The 17,456-nt window shown below is 51.8% G+C and overlaps 1 long non-coding RNA gene across 1 annotated transcript; it reads left to right on the plus strand.

Annotated features, from left to right (window-relative positions):
• Positions 1 to 13,139: 13,139 nt before the first annotated feature.
• On the plus strand, positions 13,140 to 16,745 carry LOC308631196. Its single transcript, XR_014018138.1, has 3 exons — positions 13,140 to 13,402; positions 15,371 to 15,489; positions 16,341 to 16,745. It is a non-coding gene; the product is annotated as an uncharacterized lncRNA (long non-coding RNA).
• The last annotated feature ends 711 nt before the right edge of the window (positions 16,746 to 17,456 follow it).

Raw genomic sequence — 17,456 nt, forward strand, 5'->3', positions numbered from 1 at the left:
TTCACAAGCCACTTATCAAGCAGGAACGAACTTTATTTACACACGCTTCAGGAATTCCCTCACAGCCCAACTGCCACCACCGGCTTCCTGCAGCCTCTCAACCTCCACTCCTCCTGCTCTTGAGGCCGATTGGCTGGGTTGCATGGGCGGAGCGAAAAGAGTCCCCCAATGAGCAGCTCCGTGGTCTGAAAGGGCGGGGGAAACAGCCCAATGAGCATCACCGCAGAGGAGCCAATCAGCTGGCAGCTGGAACTTTGCTGGGGCCACCAGGAGCAATCAGCTGGAAGTTTGCTGGGGCAGTTCGCTGTGGCTCTCAACAATTCACGACAGGATCCCCTCAAGTGGATCCCCTACTTGGAGGAGCCTGGGAAAGCAAACTGTCAGCCAACTCCCAGGTACAATGGTGGGACTGGCTTGGGACAGACATTTGTAGCCCAAAAGGGAGAAACAGGCACAAAGAACAGAGTCGGGGAAACAGCAGCAAGCCCTCCACTTGGCCACCCCGGGGGTCTGGACGCCCTGCCCTGTAGCTTTGCTAGGAACGGTCCACCCGGCGGCTCTCACGGGTTGGCCTCTCACGCCCGCAGTGCTCCCAGCTAGAGGCTCTCACGGGTGCGCCTACAGCTCTGGGCTCTCCATCCCACCGCCACAGCCCCTCCTGTGTCCCCACATGTCTGCTGAGTGTTGCCCTGGTAGGGCTCTGCCCTGTGGCCAGCCTCTGCTGTGGCCCACAGACCCCTGGGACGTCCTGTGAAATCTGGGCCATTCCCTCGGCCTCCCTCCTGCTCACCTGCAATCTGAGCAAGCAGCTGGGTGCCAGTGAGGCCTGTGGCCAGCACCTCTGGAGAGCTGGGCTGTACCCCTCCTGGGTGCCCAGGAGCGCTGCGCTGGAATTCAGGGAGCTGAAACCCCAGCTGTGCCCTGAAACCATTCTGCCCTCCCAGAACCCAGAGCCTGGGTGGGGTGGGGGCAGCTGGCATATCTCTAAAATGCCTCTGGGGACCCGGCCATTGTCCTGGTGACAGCCTCCGGCTTTCCTCCATCTCTGTTGTTCTCTTTACCACGGGGCAGCCTGGCCATTCCTCCGGACACATTTTTGTTCTTACATGGCCAGCCTTCAAATTTCACAGATTTGTCCACTCTGCCTGCTTTTTAGCTATAAGTTTGTTTTTAAATAATTGTCTTCTCTGGGGCTGTGGATGTGGCTCAAGCGGTAACGTGCTCACCTGGCATGCACGGGGCACTGGGTTCGATCCTCAGCACCACATAAAATAAAATAAAGATATTGTATCTGCTGAGAACTAAAAGATAAATATTGAAAAATTCTCTCTCTCTCTCTCTCTTAAAAAAAATGTCTTCTCTAGCAGCTTGCTATTGGCCATTAAAAGGAGACACACGGTACCACTGGACATTTAAAGAGTCAGCTGTTCTCTCCTGAATCCTGCCTTCAGGAGACGCCCCGGCTGGCACCCAGGGCGGCCAGGTCTTTTTCACTCTGTAACAAGCCTGGTTTTACTCCATATCCCAATTCCCTGTGGCTCTGCCTGGGACCTTGCCACCATGCCTTGACTGCCCACATTTCTATCCACATTCTGGTCCCAACCTCTTCAGTTCTTTCTAGATCATTCTGGACTTTCCCTCTCTTCTGACCCTCACCTGACTGCTCTTGACGCTCCATGCCACCAGCTCCATGCCATCCTCACCTGCCCCTGCCCTCCTCCAGCCTCCGCCAAGGCCCAGCTCGGCAGCGGTTTCCCCATTTTCAGGTACTGGCTCTAGTAACAGCCAGAGCTCAGCACCAGTTCTGTTTTACCGCGTGTTGGGGACACGGTGTGTGGGCAGCTCTGAGTTAGTCCACCACGTACAGAGCAGCGGTTCTCGGCTGTGTCGGAGCCTCTGCTACTCCATCTTGTCAGCAGGGGTTGTCTGTAGGCTGCTCCATTCTGAGTTTAGTGCTGAGGTGAGAGGACTCTACATCTTGTTTGCACAAGTAAACAGCCGCCATCTCCCTGGTACAGCTGTAAGGCATAAACCGATAAACAAATGCGTTGTGCTAATCAGAATGCTCACCTGTGGACTTCCAGAACTAACCAGAAGCTCACGGATGCATGGGCGTGTCGGACTCACACTGGAATAACCAGGCCATGAGCTTATCACACACCAGACCACGTGGGGCACCCCTCCCTCGAGGGCACCCCATGACTGGACGGGACAGCATCCTGACCCAGTCACCTGGTCACTCATCATGAGCTTTGCCCAGGAAACCTGCCACAGCGATGGACCTCGGAACCTCTGTCCTTGGGCTTTAGCAGAGCAGGGTTTCTCCTGCCTGTGCCCGCCACGCAAGGCCCACTCCAAGCTGACCCTGCCACACTGCCTTCAGTCAGGACCTGGGCCTAGAGTAAGCTCCCGCCCTTGGACGGCTCTGCGCCCGGAGCTGGTCCCTGGCTGGTCCTAACCGTACCTGCCCACCCACAGGGGCTCCCATTCCCACCTGCCTCTGCCTCCGCCCTCAGCTCAGCCCCCTGAGCCCCCAGGCTGCCTTACCCGTCCTTGGCCTTTCTGTGACCTACACACATAATCGTGTAAAGTGGTGACGGGTGACTTGGGGGTCGTAGATATTAGACGTTCAGATTGGAATAGAGGAAGCTGTGATTGCCCAGCTTGTGATGGGGGTGACCCCCAAGTATTCAGAGAACTGCTGCCGGGTACCGTGGTGTGGCTGTGAGCTTACTGTTGTTCAATAAATTCTGACACGGTGTAGACACAGTGTGTTTGGTTCCTGTTAGGGACGCAGCTCGCATAGTGTCTCCTTCTCCTCTACTTTCACGCCACAATCTGTGGACACCAGATGAGTAGGGATTTCTCCCCACCAGCAAGGAGGCCATCCATCTGCCGTGGGTCCCCCAGCTGGGGCTCCGTCCCGAAGACCGCCCTTCACTCGACAGCCAGCCCTCAGCCCAGGTGGTCTTCCTGTCTTCTCCACCTCGCGTTCCGCAACCCTCCTCCCGAGTTGGGTGGACTTTCCTGAGTGGCTCGGAACTATGGAAACACTTCTGTACGTCATCCACATGGTGTTACAGGACACAGGCAGAGGGTGAGGGTGGGGAAGGTGTGGGCGTCCAGGCCTCTCTGGGCCACATGGGGTCCAGAAGCTCTCAGAGCCCTGTCCTTTGGGGTTCATGGAGCCTCCCCTGCCCGGCACAGCACGCTGCTGAGGGGCTGGGTGGGGAGACCAGCCAGGCCTGTCTGCTCAGATTCCTCTGGGCCTCCCTCCGCAGCATTCCTCACCCTGCCCTCTGGAATGAGGATGCTCCTGTGACCTACTATGGGACTCAAGTAGAACAGAGGATTTGTTTATGGCAACTCCAAGACAGAGACAGGGGCAGATTAGAGATTCTATGAGCTGCCTTGGGGAAGGGAGATTTTAGGGTTTTTTGTTTTGTTCTGTCTCGTGGTATTTAGGATTAAACCCAGGCCTCATGCTTGCTAGGCGAGTGTTCTACTACTGAGCTACACCACTGGCCCTTTATAAATTTTATTTTGAAACCGTGTCTTGCTAAGTTGCTGAGGCTGGCCTCAAGCTTGCCATCCTCCTGCCTCAGCCTCCCTAGTAGCTGGGATTACAGGTGTGCACCACCAGGCTGCCTGAAAAATTCTTGCTTGGGGGGAAATCCCTGTCTTGGGGAGGGAGTTTTGAGCCATGAAATGGGGATGAAGAACAAACAGATGTCTCATGATATCACAATCTGTTTTGCGTTGCTATAACAGAATACCAGAGACTAGGAACTTTGTAAAGAAAAACCCTTATTTCTTATAGTTCTCGAGGCTGAGAAGTCAAGAGGGTCTGGTGAGAGCCTGCGGGCTGCATCACCCTTGGCACTAGAAGGACGTGCTCATGTGTGCAGGAGAGAAGCGCAGGTTGCGCTCGATCCATAATGACCAGTTCTCAGTGACCACAACACGAACTCACTTGGGAGCGTGCTGCCCCTGTGACTCAGTCACCTCTTAGGCCCTGCTTCTTTACATGGTGACAATGGCACTTAAATCTCACCATGAACTTCGAGGGCTAGTCTAACCCTAGTGGGGCTGAGTGACAAAGGCAAGACCCCAACAACCCCTGGTTAAGCAGCTGGGGCCACCCCACCCACCACGGGAGACAAGATCCTTTTCATACGCCTGATGGGTGACCTTCTGATTACAGCCTGCAAGTCTGGCTAAGAAATTGTCATCTTCCAGAGGAAAGGGAGACTCCAGGGCCCCTTGTTCTAAAGTTTGGAGAATTTCAACCAAACACAGACCCATCTGCACACAGGGAAGTCTGACCACCCTGGTCCCTCGCCCTGAAGCTGTCCATGCACCCGGGGAGGGACGCAGTGCTCTGCGAGCCCACAAGGAAGTCTTTCTCCACCTCGCAACAAAGTCTCAGCTCCTCCTGGGAGTGGCCGATCAGTGTGTTGAATGACTGAACCCGAGCACAGGCCAGGGGCTGAGTGGGGCTGGAAGGCCTGTGAGGGAAGGAGGGGTGATCACGGAGACTCCAGGCAGATCGGTAAATGGGCCGAGTCTGGGTCTCGTTTTGGAAAACAGCAAGCAAGAGTGGTGTTCAAAAGTCACCCAAGATCCAGGAAGTGGTCCAACTGTTTGACAGTTGGTCTGTTTAAACCATCTCTGAGCTCACTCCAAAGCCAATAGGTCAGGACAGAACCCATGAATCTGCATTTTTAGCAAGGCTTCTGGGTGATTCTTACACCGTGCCGTCTAAGACCCCTGGTGTAGGGGCCGTGCAGTCCCAGAGCTCAGCTTTCCTGAAGTGCATTCTCCCCAGTCTGTTCAAAAGATCAGCCACAAGTGCACGGTGAGGCGCACCTGCCGGTAGAGAAGGAAGCATGACCCTGAGACAGGGGCCTGGGGAGTGGGGTGGGGCCACCCCTCTGGAGCCCATCGGTGGCCTCCTGCCCTCCCAGAGCCTTCTCCTGGAGGCCCAGGCTCAGCTCGCCCTCATTTTCTGCTCTGCTCTGGGAATTAGAAAACCCTTGACCTGCTCCTGAGAATACCGCAGGGGGAGAGGGCGGCCACATGCAGTCATTGCTGACCGGGCTGTTCTGCTTCTCCTCAGCCTGTGTGGACAGGGCAGCTCCCCTGTAACACCTGGGCACGTGCCTGTGTGGACAGGACAGCTCCCCTGTAACACCTGGGCACGTGCCGCCATGCCGTCAGGGGTGAAGAACCCAGAAGACCTGGGCTTAGACCAGCTTCAGCTCCAGGTGGCTTTTCGGTTCTGAGGAGCGTCCTTCACGTCCATAAGCTCCTTAATGGTTATTTTTGAAACTTCAAAATGGGTTTAAATAAACTTATCACCAAGAGATTTGATGAGAATTACCTAAGAAATTTTGAGTGAAAAATACTTGAAAGCATTTCTCCCAACAAGTATCAGGCCTGGTCTCATGACTGTGAGGATGAGCCAACGCCGTGATGAGTTTCTTTGGCTGCGTCTTTGGGTGCATCTCAACTCCAGGACCCTATTACTCAATGGAAGGCACTGAAGGTGGAGCACCCTTATCCAAATGGCTGGGCCCCCAAATTTTGAATTTCCGATTTGGGAATAGGTACATATGCTTAATGAGATATCTTGGGCATGGGACCCAAGTCTGAGGACATTCATGTTTCATATACACCGTATACACAGAGGCTGAAGTTAATTTCATATAATGTTTTAAATAATTTCATGCGTGATACAAAGTTTCATGGTGTGGAAATTTCCACTTGTGGTATCATATGGCGGCTCAAAAAGTGGTATCATAAGACTGCTCAGAAAGTTTTGGATTTTGAAGCGCTTTGGGTTTTAGATTTTTAGACTAGGAATGCTCCCAACTGGGGGTCAATTGTTACAAACATTTTGAAGTCCCATGATGCATATTGTCAAATTTAACTCCAACTAGCGCTCTATGTGAACACTCTTGCCCACCACACTGGCCGACATTGAGTAATACCTTGATTGTTATGTTTGCAAATTTGGTCTTTGTGATGTTTGCGAATTTGGTCCACAGTTCTTCCCTCGCCAGTGATGTTGACCGTGGAAAAGAACCTGTGTCCATAAGGCCTTGCACCTTCCCAAGGTTGCAGCATGCTGTATGATAAGACAGCCCTCTGGAGACGGTAGACTGCGAAGCCCTCCAGCAACGCTGGCTGCTGCCACAGCTCTTGCTTCTTGTTTCTCATTTTCTGCTGTAGGGCCAATGTCCTCCTGATTGACGAACATCAGGCTTTTGATTTTATAGTAGCCAAGACACTTTAGGCTTGGGAGATGAGACAGTTTATATTGATACCATGGTAAATGCATTCTTTATCTCATTTACAGTGTGAACGTCCCCCCCCCACACACACACACACCCCTTCTCACAGTGTCCCAGCACTGTGGCTACTGCAGGGGAGCTGAAGGCTTTTCAAGTGTTACAATACCAGATTGTGGGGCGGGGGTGCTGTGGGGGGGGGTAGCCTGGCCTCAGGCTCTGGTGTGGGGGTGATTTGTTTCCTGTGACTATTAGCTTACGTCTTTTTTCTGCTGTTGTTAACTTCATTTTGATGAAAGTTATTTCCCATTTCACAAAGGTTTTTAAATTTGAGGAACTATTCTAATTTTTAGCCTCCTGGACATGTTTTTTTTTCCATATTTTTCTTCTAAACTACATATGTTTTCTTTCATCTTTTCATTATATTTTTGCATTGTTTATCTATTTTCATCCTCTCAAAAAGTGTTTACGGATGACCTACTAAATTCTGGACGTTTTAGGTCCTGCAGACACACTGGTAAGGCCAGGCCAGATTCCTACTGTCATGGTGCAGATGGAGTTTGGGGTGTTGTTTTGCTGATTCTTCCTCAAAGACAAATTTACTTGTTGAATGCTTTCTAAAATGTAGTATTGGCCTGCACCCTCATTGTTTTCTTTCTACCCATTTCTATACTTGTTTTCTGGAATTGGTCTCTTAGATCCTTTTCTGCATGCAGTGTCCTGAATTTTTTTCTTAGGTAACAATCAAGGAATTTAAGGTTATGAATTTGATTCAGAAAATAATGTTGTTTTCAAACTGCAATATTCATTGTTCAAGGCTCTTAAGTTTCCCAATCATTGCCTATAAAATGGGCAATGTGGAAAAGAAAATGGGGAGGAACGCTCCCCTTGGAGGGCCTCAGCTCCTTCTAGGCCCCCTGGGAGTGCCAGGCGTCTGCCCTTGGGGTGCAGAGGCTCTGCCCTGCTCTAGGGAGCCAGGCTCAGTTCTGGAAGTTCTGGACATTAGAGCGTGGAGGTCCCAGAGGGTCATGGACTTTATTGTCTTTCTCAACGAGATTTGCTATTGGTTGGGAAGGAGCCTTTCCCCTGTGGTGGTACCATTTCTTTTTGTAATTTGAAGAGTCCGCATTCAAGTCAGGTTGGTGTTTATTTTGATCCCTGGGGACATACCATAACAGGTGGCTTTTACCCCTCCATCAGGTGTCGGTTGTTTTGTGAGTGGCATGCATGGATTTTTTTTGTGACTTTAGTGTTTTATTATGTGCAGTAGCTGGTGGCAGGGTTTGGGAGAGCCGTCTATCAATCTGCTGCACAAACTCTGGTCTTGGTGCATTTTAACCCACAGGAGGCTGCCAGCCATGGGACCTAGAGGGCTCCCCCGAGCCTTGTGGCCCAGCACTGCTCACGATCTGACCAGTGGTCACTAACTTGTGGAGATGGCCCTGGACAGAGGAGTCTGATTGTCCAATCGCAGATTTGCAATGAACAAAGAGAAGTCCTGCAACAGAGAAATACACTTCATTTAGTTTAACCCGGGCTTCTCCACACATCTTAGCACATAAGCCCTCTAATGGCTTCATGATGACATTAGGTTTGTGAAGCTCTGGGAAATGTGTTCCCCTCCCCTACAGCTTGGGGGAGAGCCTGGCTGCTCCCTGGTAGGTGAACTGGAAGTCCCATCAAAGCTTCGTGCTGACCACTGAGGTTATTTAGGATCCTGACGGTCAGCTGCATTCTCTGTGCAAACACGACCCTGGTTACCCACAGGAGTGTGTCTCTTTTCCTGGTGTGAGGTCAGCCAGTCTCTGCCTGTTGTCATTAGCCGCCTCTCCTTCTTGAGTCTGCCCCCCCCCGCCCCCACTGCTCCTGGACACGTGTCCTAGGCACAGCCTGACGCTGGGGGCCGGCCTGGGCCGGGTGGTGGCTGTTCCTGTGGAGATGTGTGGCCATCTGGCTGTGCCGTGGGCTCCCGGGGCTCCTAGTGCACAGTGCTTCTGTGGCCACTGTCATTTACCAGTGTGGACCCTTTGCCTTGTCCCTTCTCAGCCCGGCGCTGAGTCCGCTGAGCAGCAGAGGTGCCTGGAGACGTTTTTCTGAGGAAGATGAAAGGTTCGCCTTCCCTTTCGTCCTCTTCTGTGGCATCATTTCCACCAGGTCATGAACTTCTCCAAAAGCCACAGGATGGGGGTCCAGAGCAAAGGAATGGCCCCAGAGAACGTTTTCCTGGGCTGGTGGCCAGGGACCCTGAATTTTTCCAGTTGTATGAAGGAAGCCGATCGAGGGCCTTGCCACCGGCTTCCCAGTGTGCAGGGGTCCGTGCAGACCACCCCCACCTCCTGACGGAGCAGCTCAGGTGGGTGCTGGGCAGGTCCTGGGAATCGGCCTTTTTGGTGTGAGATGATGGGTGCCCCAGTCTGAGACTCCAGACTCCGTGTCGGGCCCTAGATCCTCTCTTACTCCTTTCCCTTGCTCCCTTGTCCCTCTTCCATTGAGTGTCCACAGCTATGACTCACTAACCCCTTCTGTCTGCCCCTGGGCAAGACACTGGTCACCTCCTCCCTCTGCTTTGAAGCACTGGGAACCAGTAAAACAAAGAAACTTGAAAGGACCTCTGGATGCTGCTGACAATAAAGACAACAGAGGGGACCGCCCTCCCCTCCGGCCCCATTCCTTACAGCTGCCCTGGCTCCTCCTGACCCCAGCCCCCAACACAGCCTCAGAGCAGAGCGCCAGGCTGCTCTCCTGCCTGGGGAAAGGTCCACCAAGCAGAGATGCCGTCCTGCCTCCCAGAGTCTGCCCTGCACCACCGGCACCACCAGGCTGCCATTCAGTCACAAGGCAGGATCAAGACCAGAGTCAAAACACACATCAGCCTGAATTCCAGCCTCCTAAGAGGAAATGCAGCAAGAATCACATCATTAGTTTATAAATGCAAAAATGTCTCCAGGAAAACCAATGAGCGGGACTTCTTTATGAGTAAGCTTATTGAGGGTTTTTGTTTATCTTTCTGAATGTGTTAATTTACTTATAAACACATAGAAGCAATAAGTATTTGTGGAGCACCTACTATATGCTGTATATAGTATAAGTGTGTAATGCCTACCGTAGTTGATCTTTATTAAGCACCTATTATGTGCCAGGCACTGTGCAAAGCAGTTGACATGAGTTAACCTACTTAATCCTTACACTGACCAGAGGTCCAGAGGAGATGTGAGCGCAGGAGGATCCTCATTCTGTAGTGGAGAAGGCTGAGGCTCACAGTACTTTAAAGTCACACATTTATTAGCTTCTTAGTGGGGAAATAAAAGCCAGGCCTGTTGAAGTGCAGTTTCCATTCCCTCAACCCTGCAGGCCAGCACGTCCTCTGGCGCACCTGGCTACCCAGCTAGTCCTTCCTCGTGGCGAGCAGCAGGGCCACACTTGAGCTGTTGGCTACCAGCTGAGGTCCTGGAGTCTGTGCCCAGGGCTGAATGAGGCTGTATTTTCTGGACTCTGGAAGGGCTGCGGGGCCACAGTGTCCTTCCTGCTGAAGCCAGAATCAGACAGGCAGTCAGTACAGGTAGGTAAATTGAGTCAGGTGGACAAGGAGGCCAGTTTTGAGGGAGTCCAGGAAGTTGGAGACTGTCCTTTGAAGGACTGAAATGTGAGTTCCTTCAGAGCCCTTCCTCCACCCTGACCAAGAACCTGTTGCCAAGGTGACCATCCCAGGAACTGCCCCTCCCTACAGGGAGCCAGAGGTTGTGACTAAGGTGTCCTGGGCTGCCCCATCTTCCCCCTTCAGCCCACCTGTGTCCCACCTTTGCCATCCCACCAGCAGTTCCTGGGCCTAGTCACCTACCCAGGAAGGAGAAAGGTAAGAAGGTAGAGGGCAGGAGAACAAAGGAAGCCCAGGACATGCAAAAAGGGCACAACACCTCGCTTCTGGGGACACCAGGACACCAGCTGTGGCCCCTCCTCCCTCCTGGGAGAAGTCTATGTCACCCCTTTTAAAATAAACCCTGCTTTATCTGCTTGCCTCGCGTGCTTCTCTAATGTCCAGACTTCAACATGGGGGAGCAGGACTTGTCACCGGTAACTGATAACCGGCTGTCTTTGTCCCCAAGTGAACAGTGGCTGCAGCCCACGGAGGCCAGCAATTTGCCTTTTTGCACCTAAGTCCCCGATGTTGATTTTTTCTTCTCACTTCAAAGGGACTCCACAATAACCATTGCTCCCAAATCCAAGTGCCCCGGCTTGCTGCTGGACATGGAGCCCTGCCTCCTGGCTCCTGCCCCCTGGAGGTGGCGCAGCGAACAGGAGCCAGCACACGGAGGGCTTCCTTCTGACGCCACCTCGGGCCAGCAGCCCCAGGCTCCCCTTCTGGCCACCCGGGATGATCATCAGGCATCAGCTACTGGGCGAAGCATTTCTCACCGTTTGCCCCTTGGGGGAGCAGAGCCCCAGTGGGGGCATTTTACCTGAGAAAGAGGGTGACGTGACATGATGGGTGACCCCACTCTGAGCCACGTTGGTTCTTCCTATCCAAGTTTTGGGATCCCTCCTGTAGAACAGAGAGAAGCTGCCCCTACACACTGGATGGTGTTAGGATGGAGGCTGAGTCCAGGGAACCTGGGGGAGGGTGGCCCTGAGGCAGGCCAAGCTCCTGGGGGCTTGGTCTCAACACCATCGCTGGGAGCACAGGGCCCTGTAGCGCTCCTAACCCTGAAACTGAAGATGGGTCTGGGAGCGGGGAGGGAGGTCCCTCTTCGCTCTATGTGCTCCCGAAGCCAGATTTAAAGTTAGGTCGTCAGTGTAGTTAGGTAAATCGGGTCTAATATTGAGTAAGATCTAAAATGGAGGCCATGCTGAGAATGAATTCCGGGAAAAGTTGAACAACTCTTGGAATGTTAATGAAGTCCCAGAAAAGCCCAAGGCCAGAGCCCATTCCAAAGCAGTGTTAATGAACAGCCCCCAGCAAACTTGAAGGTGCTGACTCAGAAGTCCTTCCTGCCCAGATTACTTCTTTGGCCCACCTGTGTCCCACCCCTCGGGCCTTCCCACCTACGTTCCATCACTGAAAGAACTATAAAAAGGGGAGACAACCGCACTTCCACGGATTCCACCTCTTGGGTCCCCTTCTTCCTCCGGGAGAAGTCTTTTCTGCTGTTCTTTAATAAACTTTCCACTCTGACCTGGCCTCGGCGTGCTTCTCTGGTGTTATTCTTCAACATTGGGGAAGCAAGGACTCGTCACCGGTCAACAGCGGTAACACTACAAGCTCTTAGGGTCTTCCCCCAAACCCACAGAAGTTGGTGACTCGGGATGGTGCAGACCTTCGCCCTGGGACCACATCCAGTGAGCAAAGCCCACAGGTGTCTCCTGGCAGGACTTCTCCACATTCTCCTGACACTGTCAATCACAAAGACAAAGTCACAGCAACTGGGGGTTTTCCAGGCTCCCCTCTGCAATGGCACCTTGTGGGGGAATGGGTGGTGTGGGAGTGTGGGGGCCAGGAGCATGAGTGTGTGCGTGTGCGCGTGTCTGTGTGCACATGGGGTGTGCACGGGTGTCTCTGCACATGTGTGTGGGTCTGCATGTGGGTGTCTGTGTGGGGACAAGGTCCCTGCCTGGGCATGCGTGGCACCTCCTAAACACCCCTCAGGAAGCACTACCCCAGTGGACTCACCTGGGTCACTAAGTGGCTCATCCCCCTGGAGCCACAGGCCAGTCTCTCTGGTGGCGGTTGACCTCACCTGATGCATTTGCACACCTGAAACCCAGGCAAGACTCCAGGTGCAGAAATGCCCTGTGGCAGTTTCATGGAGATCTGTAGCTTGGAGGGGTGTGCTGTTACTCCAAAGGGGCTTGGCCACTCCTGCCTCTCTCCCCTCCAAAGCACCAGCCTGCTCTGTGGGGAGAAGAGCTGAAGGCAGGTCACAGAATTTTTTATTAAGGACGGTGGCCTGTCCTTGTGCCAGGATGCCCGTGGAAATAACTAGATATTAACATGCAAATGGCTTCTTACTCACCTTTTCCCAGAACCCCCCAAAACCCCTCCATTCCTTCAGAGTAGCTTAAATAGAAATGACACTTCAATCAGTTTGCGAAGAATTGACTTGCTCTTCCTGCTGGCTCTGCATTTCTACCCCCTGGACCCCAGGCTGCCCCACGTGACCCTAGCTGGCTTTGTTTACTTGTTTGGTGGGGAGGTCCTGCTTTGGACTGTCCCCCCTGCTGACCGTCCTAAATCACACTGCCTTTCTGACCTGTGGGAGAGGAAACTTCAAAGGGCTGGGGCTGAGCCCTACTTAGCATGTGTGAATGCCAAGCAACTAAGAAACTTGAAAGGAATCTTAGCAGCTCCCTTGAGAAATTGCCATTAATTTTGTAGCTTCTTGTAGTGCCAGAGAAGCCTTGGGAACTGTTTGCCGCTCTTCGCTTTTGTTGGGATTTTAGCAAGGATTGCAAATGGCACTAACAAGCCCTGCAATCCACAGCGTCTGGAAAATCGCCGGAGTGAATGTTTAATTTTGTTCTTCTAGCAGAAGCTTAGTTAAGAAACTTGGGCCCAGGAGTGGGAAAGCAACTCAGGAAAGATCGTTTCCTGAAAAAATACTGAGTTTGAACCCTTGCAGTTGCACGTGAGAGTGCCATTTCTTGTATTTACTAGGATGCAGGTCAGAAAATTTGAAGAGGCTTAAACTTTGCAGTCCTGGGTAAGAAATTGTTTCAGGGACAGACATGCTGCCTTGCACGGGAGGTTTTATTTGTGCAGAACTATTTTTAAACTCTGTCCCAATCTGAAAGTGGCTTTTGCTCTCACGGCTGGCCTCAGCCCTGAGGAGGCACAGCAGAGAATGTCAGCCTTGCTGAGCTGAAGCCGAAGCCACGGCACAGCGGCTGGCAGCAGGACTCAGCAGTACATCTGGCACCAGGGACGCAAGGCCTGGTGACAGTGCTGTCCTCTGAAGTGCCTATTGCTGAAATGCTGACACAGGAGCAACTGCAGAGGACGGCACACTGGCTCTGCCTTTTGTGATAAGCCCTTGCCCTCCAGCAGTGCCACACTGCTCCGCCCTGGTCCCCAGGGTTGGGAGCTGCAAGGACCCGCCTGTGTTTGTTTACCTTTGGTGAGTTTGGGTGCAAATTCTTGTCTTGGTGTGAAGACAGCCTGGGCTAGAGAGGCTTTGATTCTGCAGGAAAGTCAAAATTATCTTGGCAGAGTGCCTGAAGTGTGATGCAGGGAGGAAGTGAGCAGGAAGGGACCCCCAGGAAGAGAGCCCTGCAGGCCGGGAGGAAGGATCTGTTCACACCAGGCCACCTCCTGGGCCTGGGGAGTCAGGGCCCCCCCTGGGGGAGAACAGAACTGCAGGCCTAGAACCTCAGCTCCTCCGGACCCAGCAGGCTCTCCTGCAGCAGAGCTCACTTAGGATTTTCTTCTTTTTGCTTTATCACATCACCACCCCCAAGTCTATGTGCAATTTTAAATATACAATTTTATTTTTAAAGCACTTTTATTTTTTCCAATAGTTCTTAGGAACCCTGTAGACAATCCTCCACTCAAACAGCCCCAATCATGAGTTTTTGTTATTTTAGTCTGTTGTGAGACTCAGCATTTTACTTATTGTAAAATACACTAGAGTACAAAGCAGAAAAAGAATCTCTTTTAATTCTATTCCTCTGAGATTAACACCATTAGTAATTGGTATAATATATGCCAAAATTCTTTCTGTGCATGTGAAATCTTTTCATGAAAATAATGTAGGCAAAGAGCTTTGGACTTGGCTTCAGATAGGTAACGATGACATACGCTTTAAAAGTCCAACACACTGGATCACACTGCGTTTTCTAATCTGCAGTTTATCTTCTTGTTAACGGTATCATAGCATTTCATTGAATGCGTGTCTCATAATTGATATAACTAATTTCCAATGTACCTTTGGGTTGTTTCCAATTTTCTTCTTGCTTTATTTTTTTTTGTTATTAAAAACAATGATACAATGAGATTTTTCTAACCAATACCTTAGCGTATTTCTGCTTCTATTTTTTGTAGTGTAAATCCTAAGGAGAAGAATTACTAGACCAAAGGATATGGGCATCTTTCAGTTTGGGTAGCTTTAAAGCATTACTGCTCTGTTGCCTTCCAAAAGGCCCCTATGCCAACCTGCACATCCAGCTCCGTTCCCCTGCTCCCTTTCCAGGGCTAAAGGTTAATTCTGGTTCTCTCCTGAGGGGTGGTGATCTTCTGTCTTAACGTTTTCTCCAAATTCCAATACTTCCACCTTGATCATAAGTTACTTGATAAGTAATTAAAATGAAGTTTAAGTGCAAAGGTGGATTTTTGAGGCGAGAGAGAAAATACTTGGGATTACACAGTAGAAAGGGGTTAGCACAGGAGCGGGAGAATTCTGCGAAATTCTTCACGGAGAGAAGGCGCTGAAGTTGACGAGGGAAATGAGAGCCAGAGAACAGGTGACACTGGGGACATCAGGGAGCCAGGGAAGCCCTCCAGGGGACAGGGCTGTAGGAGAGGAATCCCCTGCAGTGAGGAGGGAAGTGGGCTGGGGGCCGGGCTCCCCTGCCCAGCCGGCACAGTGCAGCACCCTTTGCAGAGGCGGGGCTACTGGACAGGTTTTTCTAGCTCAGCTATTTGTGTGAACTCCATCTCGCAGAGGACGACCTGGAAGGCCTGGGGACTGCTCACTGGAGAATGTCACCCATCTGGCTAGCAACAAAGAGGGTCCTTTTCAATCCCAGGGAGGGTCTTCTCCCTCGGGAACACTGTGTTTCTCAATCAAACAAACAAACACAAAGAAATGCACGAGCCTCAGCCATTTCATTTCTACACCCACATTTTTCAAGGAGGCATAGAAATTCCAGTTTAGGGGAAAGCAGAGCTCAGACAGTCTAAGGCTCACCACTGACCCCCCATCCGGCCAGGAGGCCTTCGCTTGTCACAAGAGCCATAGAAGCAGCCCTGATAAATACCTCTGGGATCCAGCAGCAGGCTCAAGGGGTCGCATTTTTAGGGTAAGGCTTTAGCTACAGCACAACCCTCTGAAGCCTCCGCAGCTACTCACCCTATTACCTGTCAGCAGAGGTCACCCCAGGCTCCGCCCCATAGATTTCCCACAACCAGATCCTGAAGGTGCAGCAGCTCTGGGGCTGCGGAGTTCTCCTGCAAAGAGAAGGATCGAGAAATCTTAAGTACAAAACAGTAAGTCTCCCCCCCCCCCCCCCGGCCTTTTTTTTTTCTTTCTTTTTTTTCTTTTGGTACTCGGGACTGAACTCAGGGGCACTTGACAACTGAGCCACATCCCCAGTCCTATTTTCTATTTTATTTAGAGACAGGATCTCACTGAGTTGCTTAGCAACTCACCGTTGCTGAGGCTGGCTTTGAACTTGCCATCCTCCTGTCTCAGCCTCCCAAGCTGCTGGAATTGCAGGCCTTCTCCACTGTGCCTGGCTTACAAAGCAGTAGATCTCAGAACAAAACGGGGAATAGGTGCATGACATCTCTTCTGCTCATAGTTCATTGCAGGAGAGAGTCCTAGCCCCAGACCTCTGCTGGTGGGACAGGACTGTGGCCACTGAGGATGGGCAGCACCTCTCAGTTGTCCTGCTGTATCCATGGGGGTGGGTTCTGGAACCCCTTGGATACCAGAATCCACAGATGCTCAAGACATATATAAAATGGTGTCTAGTGTTTGCTTGTAACCTGTACTTGGCCTCTGGAATTCTCTAAACCATCTGTAGATCTCTTATAATGCATGCAATATAAATGCTATGCTATACTGTATTGTTTAGGAAATAAATAGCAAAGAAAAACGCCTGTACATGTCCAAACAGATGCAGCACATTGTTGGTTGAATTCCCAGATGTGGGTGCACAGACACGGAGGACCGGCTATGAATGCTTTTAACAGGGGAGGGAAAGCAGAGATGGCGAACAATAAACAACCTGCCCTATGGTTAACAGTTGGGGGCAGTCACCCTGTCTACTGCACAGAACCCCCAGCAGCTTCTACACAGGGGATTGGGGCCCATCTGACTGGAGCTCTTGTTCCAGCTGCATCTTGTACTCCCGACCTGCGGCCACTTAGTGTTACCACTGTTGACCGGTGACCGAGTCCTCGCTTCCCCGAATGCTGAAGTATAACACCAGAGAAGCCCGCGGAGGCCAGGGGAGAGTGGACGGTGGATGCTTTATTAAAGGACAGCAGAGAAGACTTCTTTCCGGAGGGAGAAGGGGACCGAAAGGCAGAATCCGTGGAAGGGGGAGGTCTTCCCTTTTTCACAGCTAAGGTCACTTTTAGTCCTCCCACACTCCTGTCCTTTGTTGCCCTCTGTCCTGCAGTGATGGAATGCAGGTGGGAAGGCCCACAAGGTGGGGGCTAGGTGGGCTGGAGGAGTCCTCTGGGCAGGAAGGGCCTGGGGTGGTTTGATTACCACCTCCTAGTTTGCTGGAAACAGCTTCATTAACTTTTCCTTAGGATGGGTTCCTAAGGGTTAGGGTTCAGCCTTGGGGACAGTAACATTTCAATTTCCCAAGTGCTGCTCTGCTTTCCTGGACTCCCTTCTCTATAATGGCCTCCATTTTATTCATCTTACTCCGTATTAGACCCGATTTACCTAGCTACACTAACTACCTATCCTCAAATCTGGCTTCAGTAGCACTGTCAGGCTTCCACCACAAACCATGACCTCTGCACTGTGCCTCAAAGACAGAATGAGACGCTGGCCGGGGGACACTGACTCAGGTTCAGTTCAAACTCAGCAGCTTTTTTGGATACATTAAGTGGTGGGCTTTTATTTCCTGGGATGTGCAGCCAGATCGGTGTCTCCTGCAGATCCTGGCCCCTGCAGACTGCTCCCACCTGCCATCACCTGCTGCAAGGTACCAACGTGCTGCCCAGCCAAGTGGCCAAGGTGAGAGGAAAGGGGCTCTGCCGGGGCAGGCCAGCCCTAGAGCCACTTCTTGAAGGGGCATGCGTGGGGAGGCGCTGCCTTCCATCCCCAGGTGCAGGCAGAGGCCAGCTCATTCCGGTTCCACCCTGCAGTGCTTATCCTTTCTCCACGGCCTATTAGTAAAAGCCCATTTCTAGGAGCTGCAGCAAAGAGGCCCATGCAAACCGATTTTCTAGGTAATGATAACCAGCCTCAGTGGTTTGCTCCGGTACAGACG

The sequence above is a fragment of the Spermophilus citellus genome, assembly GCF_964194105.1.
Source record: "Spermophilus citellus genome assembly, chromosome: 11".
NCBI lineage: Eukaryota > Metazoa > Chordata > Mammalia > Rodentia > Sciuridae > Spermophilus > Spermophilus citellus.